This window comes from Tauraco erythrolophus, chromosome 2 (assembly GCF_009769465.1).
Source record: "Tauraco erythrolophus isolate bTauEry1 chromosome 2, bTauEry1.pri, whole genome shotgun sequence".
Taxonomy (NCBI): Eukaryota; Metazoa; Chordata; class Aves; order Musophagiformes; family Musophagidae; genus Tauraco; species Tauraco erythrolophus.
The window spans coordinates 9,555,979-9,562,733 of record NC_141466.1 but is presented as its reverse complement, the minus strand read 5'-3'; positions in this window follow the sequence as shown (position 1 = coordinate 9,562,733).

Below are 6,755 nucleotides of genomic sequence, written 5' to 3'. Positions count from 1 at the left end.
GCTAAAATTTAGCCAGGCAGAATAGATAATGTCCTGCCTCAAATATTGAAACAATTTGCCTATGAATTCAATAGTAAGTAATTTAAAAAATCTATCAATCAGCTCAAGTGATACCACATTACTGGAGAACATCAACATAAATATAATTCAGAAAAACAGAAAACCTGGCAACTTTACACCTGTTACTCTGAGCTTGATAATGTGCAAGTCTTTTTAAGAACTTCAAAGGAAAGGGTATTTTGAGACACGGAAGTAAATGGAAACCTGAAACAAAATACAACACGGCTTTACCAAGGTAAATACAGAATTTGGTAATAAAATAACTTGAATTAAAGACAGAAGGTTGCAGCAGATCTAACCTATATGGCCTTCAGTATTGCATTTGAACCTGTACCACATAAGGAACATAACTGCATACACAGTTACACAAACAGGAGATTGGGAACAGTGCAAGTTTGTAAACTGGGGAAAGACTTAGTTGAAGAGAGAGAGCAATATATTATGACGAAAAGCGAATTGATGAATTGGAGGAAAGGGAGTCTTCCTATTAAAATTTCTCAAGGTTCCCCCTCTTACTAATGATCTTATTATTTAATATTTTCACTCATAACTTTGGCACAGAAAGAAAAATGTGAAATTTAGTGATAGTAATTAGAGATATCAATTTAGAGGGAGTCCACGATATTATGCGGGAAAAATGGATTAATATAAGGACTGGAAAAATAAAAATGAGACACAAGTGCATGTACTTAATAGACTTAATAACTAGATTTTATGCTATAAGCCAGGGGACTCATCAGTTTGAAATGACAGATACTAATTGGTCATAAGGCAACCATTGGATACGGTGTAGTACAGCAATAAAAAAGGCATCCTCAGTCCTATGTATAGCTGGCTGTATCAGGCTAGATAGCAGACTTTTAGCATCACCACAGACATTGATCAGACATTACTTAAAATGATAGTGTCACTTCTGATCACTTATAATCAAGAAAGACATATTCAAACATGGACAATCACATGGAAAAGAGCAGAATCTACTCAGTATGAGCAACTAAGAAGGAACAATAAAACTGCTGTCAGCAAGTACTCATAAACGTAGGTATCTTGGGTGAGAAAATCCATATAAGTTAATGGACAATGTTGATACAAAAGAAATGTGTAGAAACTTTCCATTGGCAATTATAGGTTGAAAATTAGAAATCCATTTCTAAGTATCAAGAGGAGCAAGGTTCCAGCACACCCATCAAGAAGAACAAACAACCTAATCTTTAAAAAAGCTAAGTATGTTTATGAAATGGATTAGAGATGGCAGCTTTTTTATAAGCTGCAAGGTAGCACTCACTGAGCCAGGAAGTTCTTTCCAACCTGGCAACCTCCTGTGCTATGTTCCTACCCTTGGGTAGACGAAGCAACAGAGAGTAGCTACATTAAATATAAAAAAAAATAAATCTTATGACAATGATACATTAAGCTTCTAAACGAAAATGAACTCAAGAACTTCAGAAGTCAACAGCATCACTTCAGGTCTATGTGTCCCAATATGCTGTTTTAATCTGTAATTTTAAAAATGAAAGAAAATTATGTACAAATATCATACCTCCGGCTTTGAGAGGAGAAGAGTTGGTAAGAATCAGAGACCAGGCAGTGGTCTATGCAGACCATTTGTATGCTACTGCAAGAGCATAAAGAGCCATAAAATAATATCTGTGCTGCATAACCTCATCTGCAGCACTTGGCAGACCCCTGTATCCTTTACTTGTCCATTGAGCAGAGGCAAGGACACCCAGTTAACTCAGCAATCATGACAGTTCCCTGGGGTGCTCTAAGAGGGACGTGAAACTTTTTCAAAAGAAGTTTCACAGGGAAACACTTTCTCCAAGTATGGTAGCCAGGGATGCTGAACCAAGAGGTCCAGACTGTGTTTTTGTAACAGCAATATGAGCAGCTTCAACCTCTGCTGGACCTCTAAGCAGGAGGAAGAGTCATGCTCCTTCCTCATCCTCTCCTTTGTCTCTGCTTCTTCCTCAGGCTAACCAAGCACAACCACATGCTGAGGTGTTGAAGCAGCAGAGCCTTGTCCAAACTTTTTGATCTCACGATCCTTTGAGAAAAATGTGCCAGGCCGGCCAGAAACATTCCTCAGGCAGGATTCAGTCCGTTGGCCACATCTCGAATCAAGCAAACCCAGATAATGTATTTTTAAGATGCAGATCCTTAAGTCCCTGCTCACACCAAAGCCCTGCACAACATAAGTGAGACATCTTGGTGAGGGTAAAGATGTTAGAATCAGAGGGATGAAGGAAGATGTGACTGACAGTATTAGAGGGTTTTTATTTGCTGTCCAACTTTTTAAAAGACATAAAAATTTCACATATAAAAGCAGGGATCTCATGACCATTTCAAAAGAAGTCTCATTAGTTGCTGCTTCAGTTAACAATCTTGTCGCATTTCATGTTACCACTTTCAGAGGCAGGTTATGAAAACAGATAATTAATTCATAACAAATATTGAACTTTCGAAAAAGCACTTTGAGCCTGGGGCTGCTCTTTTCCACCTGCACAGCTGAATCATAGAATCATAGAATCATAGAATGGTTAGGGTTGGAAGGGACCTTAAAGATCATCTAGTTCCAACCCCCCTGCCATGGGCAGAGAAATCCTCCACTACACCAGGCTGCTCAAAGCCTCATCCAACCTGGCCTTAAACACTTCCAGGGAATAATTTTAATTTCCTAAAATGAGGAACTACCGCAGCCATGCTTCAGTCCAAATTTCTGCAATACAATTTACTGTGGAAATCTGTGTGAATGTTCACTCCCCTCGTGAATGTAATGCATTCATAAGTCTACGTCTTTGTCTTCAGTTTGCTCGTGTTGCCTGGTGTTGCCCGTGGGAGCTGCTCTATCTGCCGCTATCTCCTTTGTCTGTTGTTCTCAAGAATCACTGCTCATCTCATTTTCTATATACTGCTGTGCTTTCACTTGGTGGCAATCTTTATTTATGTAGATCATTACATAAAGTATACTTATACGAAAACATCTTGCCTTGCTGAGAATGTAATTTAGTATTTTTACAATTATTTTCTTGGCTGATCCATTCCCATGCAGTGATCCTGCTTTTGTCTGACTGAAACTAATCAGGAGTTTATGATCAAGCTGAATGGCACTTAAACGGGTACAGAACCATCCTCTAAAGGGGCTAACTAGTTGAGGTAAGTGTAAGAGACTAAGTACTGCTACACGATTTCTTCTAGAAAGAGCGTTTTGTAGAACAGCTGTATAGTGCCCAAGCTCGTATTATTATTCCCACAGCTTTGGGATCCTGTGTTTTGCAAGGTGTCAAATTCAAAAGTAAGACAAATTCTGATGATGTCCATGTTTCTCCTAACTGTGCAAGTCCTACAGTGATTTGAATTAATCATCTGTTTTTCAGTAACTACTGAATTAAGGGCATAACTGTAATTCTCTAATGATGTGATTACAGTAATTGTTTGGGCTGCCCAGTGTGCTATTTTATTGACATAGTCTAATCTTGCCACAACCTGTGTTTTTATAAATTTATTAAATACAGTCTTTCACCTTTGAATATATTTTTCTTATGACATATTAGCATAATATTTATTCACTTAAGTGTAGCAGAACATTAAAATCCAATTCATGGGCCAGGCCTCACTGGTTAAGAATTTACACGGAATACGAAGACGACAGCTGACCCTTAGCGTTTCTGTGTATGCTGCACTCAGGGGAGAAAAAGGGACAATGCTGATGACGAGCATTTTTCCCAGCACATCAGCTGCCTAACTATTCTTAACTCAGCCAAACAGCTTATTTTTCAGTTTCCTTGCCGTTAATTGTTTTTTTTAACTATTTCCATCCTCACATATAGGAAAAATATTACTGCATGGCTAGCCAGGAAGCTACTAAAATCGTTTAATCGGAGCTCATAAATGATAATATTTCAAGAATATGTCAGACAATTTCATATTTATGCACCCTCTCTTCTACTTTACTATTTTCTGGGTTCATTGTTATATTGCTGGTCACTTGCTAAAGAAGGCACAGAATAAGCACACCGTAATGCCTAATAGTAGCTGCTCATGCCTGACTGGCACGGATGGAAACATCCATCGCCTATCTGTCATGATTTTGTGATGCGGATGGAGAAAAGTATTATGTGATTTTCCTAAATCAAGCTGCACTTTGAGCCTGCAGACTCACTAAAGATGACTCAGTACCACTCCCTGATCTGTTCTGTGTGCCAATATGCTCTATCTCGCTGATGTGTACTGGCTCCAGAGAACACCTCTTGCTCATTTATGTCCTGTCAGATACTGCCACTATTTACCACTCCAGCAATACTCAGTGAAGTATCTATCCTCTTATTTAGCTTTGGCAAAGGGAAACTTACCTAACTCCTGTTCATTCAGGGCTATAACATTCGGCTTCTTCGCCTGTTGCATTTACTGAGTCTCTTTGCAGTCACATCTCCATTAGCTCTATTTCTCCTATAAAAGCAAACTGCTGGACTTTTTACCATCTTTCTTACTTTTATTTTCTTTCACTCAGTACTAAAATAATCAAAATCTGCCTTCAGTCAGGCCACTGGCCACACGTTTATTAAACTTTCCTATGTGCCCATCAAACTTTCTCGATACCTTGATGCTAATCCAGCAGAAGAGCTTCCTTTAAGTTTTGTAAACTTGTTAGCCTCTTTGCATCCTTTCTCATGATACCTGCAAAACACTTGACAGGGATCGGGCTGCTGCTGGTCCAAGAACTTAACTATCACTTTGCTGTTTTCTCCCATCTGTCTGCAATATTTGCTGTTTCCTGATTCCTTTTATATTATAAAGTCTTTGAGGCCAAGATTTTTTTTTGTCTGACGCTTATAAAGCAAAGAGACTCATAAAGCTCTGGTTCAAAATCAGCAGTAGCATGCTGCTAAACAAATGAACACTGTTCAGAGCAGGACAAGAGAAGAGAGGCAGGTATAAGGAATTGGCAGGGGTTTTTCCTTCTTGACTTCCTTCTCTATTTGCCCCGCAAAGGAAAAGTAGCTTAAAACCACACAAATTTATAAAATTAGAGCTGTGATTTTGGTTGGGTTTGCAGAACAGGTTAAACGGTTTTAGCAGTTAAAACATCCTATTGGAAAAAAACAGGTTGAAAACTGGTGACATTACATGCTTCTCTCATGTCATTCATGCCAAAATATTATTATTAATTGTTAAAAAAATATTTACAGACAGCAGATACCCTAGGAATCAAGTCTTAAATCACATCAATAAAAAGTTACAGTACAATTGATTGTCCTTTTTTCCACTCATTTCTATAGTTAACTTCGAAAAATGTAGCTAATGAAATCAGTTCCCAGATTTGGCGTGCCTTATGTGTAAATGCTACACAAAAATATTACTGCCTTCACAAATTAAATTTCTGACTCTATGTACACTCCCTTTTGATTTACTTTCTTTACGTTTTCGATCAAGTCTTTCAACGCAGACTAAGCGTTCATATACAGGAGAAAAATTGTGATTCAACAAAATACAAGTGGAACATGACCAGGACTGCACTTTTTTTTTGCTTTCCCTCCACTCAATGCAAAAAAAAACATTTGTATTTATCTGCTAAATTCGAATGAGAATAGATGATATCGAGAAAAATGGCTTAGTAATGCATCCTTCCAAAAGTCATATAAAAAAAAAAAGACGAAACGCGATTTTTCTAATCCGTGCCATTACAGTCATGCTACACAAGTACTGCAAGGACACCAACTTTTCAGACTACAAATTAAAAAGCGGTATTTTCCACGAAGCGCCTCGTTGGTCTGTCGTGCCGCAAGACGCGCTCCAGTGAGCGGCTGGAAGACGCCCGAAGCCGCAGGGAGCGCACATGGACGCGGCCGGCCGGGCCGGGTACCGACGGCGGGGGCGGGCGCACACGCTCCCGGGAACCCGCGGCGGGAGCCCTGCCGACTCCCACCCGCACCCGGCGGCAGCCGCCAAGTTCCCCTCCCGGTCGCTCCCGCCGGTTTCGGCGCAGCCCGGCGCGGCGCACGCGTGGGCGGGCGGCGTGGACGGACACGGCGGCAGCGCCCGGCGGGACGGGCGCGGAGCCAGCAAGCGGCGGCCGCCCGGGTGTCGCGCCCGCCGGGAGGAGCAGGGTGGCCGCGCTCGCCCGCCCTTACCTCAGGTGCAGGTAGTGCACCAGCTTCGTCACCACGGTCACCATCTTCCCGGGTCACCTTCCCCGCCGCTGCCGCGGAGGCGGGAGGGACACAAGACGGGAGGGCGACGCGCCCCGCGGGCTCCTCCCTCGGCGGCTTTCTGCCTGCTGCTTCACCGCCCTTAGTGCCCTCGGGGCGGCGGCGGCTGCACCTCCCGGCCGCCCACCTGCCCGCGCCGACCGCCGCCGCGGAGTCACCGCCCGCGCCCGGCCCCGCCGCAGAGAGGCCCGCCCGGGCAGAGGGCGGGGCCGCCGCCCTCCTGAGGGGCCGCCCGACCTCGCCCCGCCGCCCGTCGCCGCTCGCTCCGGAGGGGCAGGCGAGTTCGGGGCGCGGAGCCGGGCGGCGGGGCGGCTGCGGAGTCACTGCGGGCCGCGGGGCGGCTCGGCCGCGTTCCCGCCGCATCTTAGTGAGCGGGAGAGCGCGGGCGGCCCGGCCCGGCCCCGCTCCGCCAGTGCCGTCGGGGCGCCTCCCGCCCGCCCGTTTCCCTCCGCTCCGCTCCGGCCTGCGGGACGGCGCGGAGCGAACCCC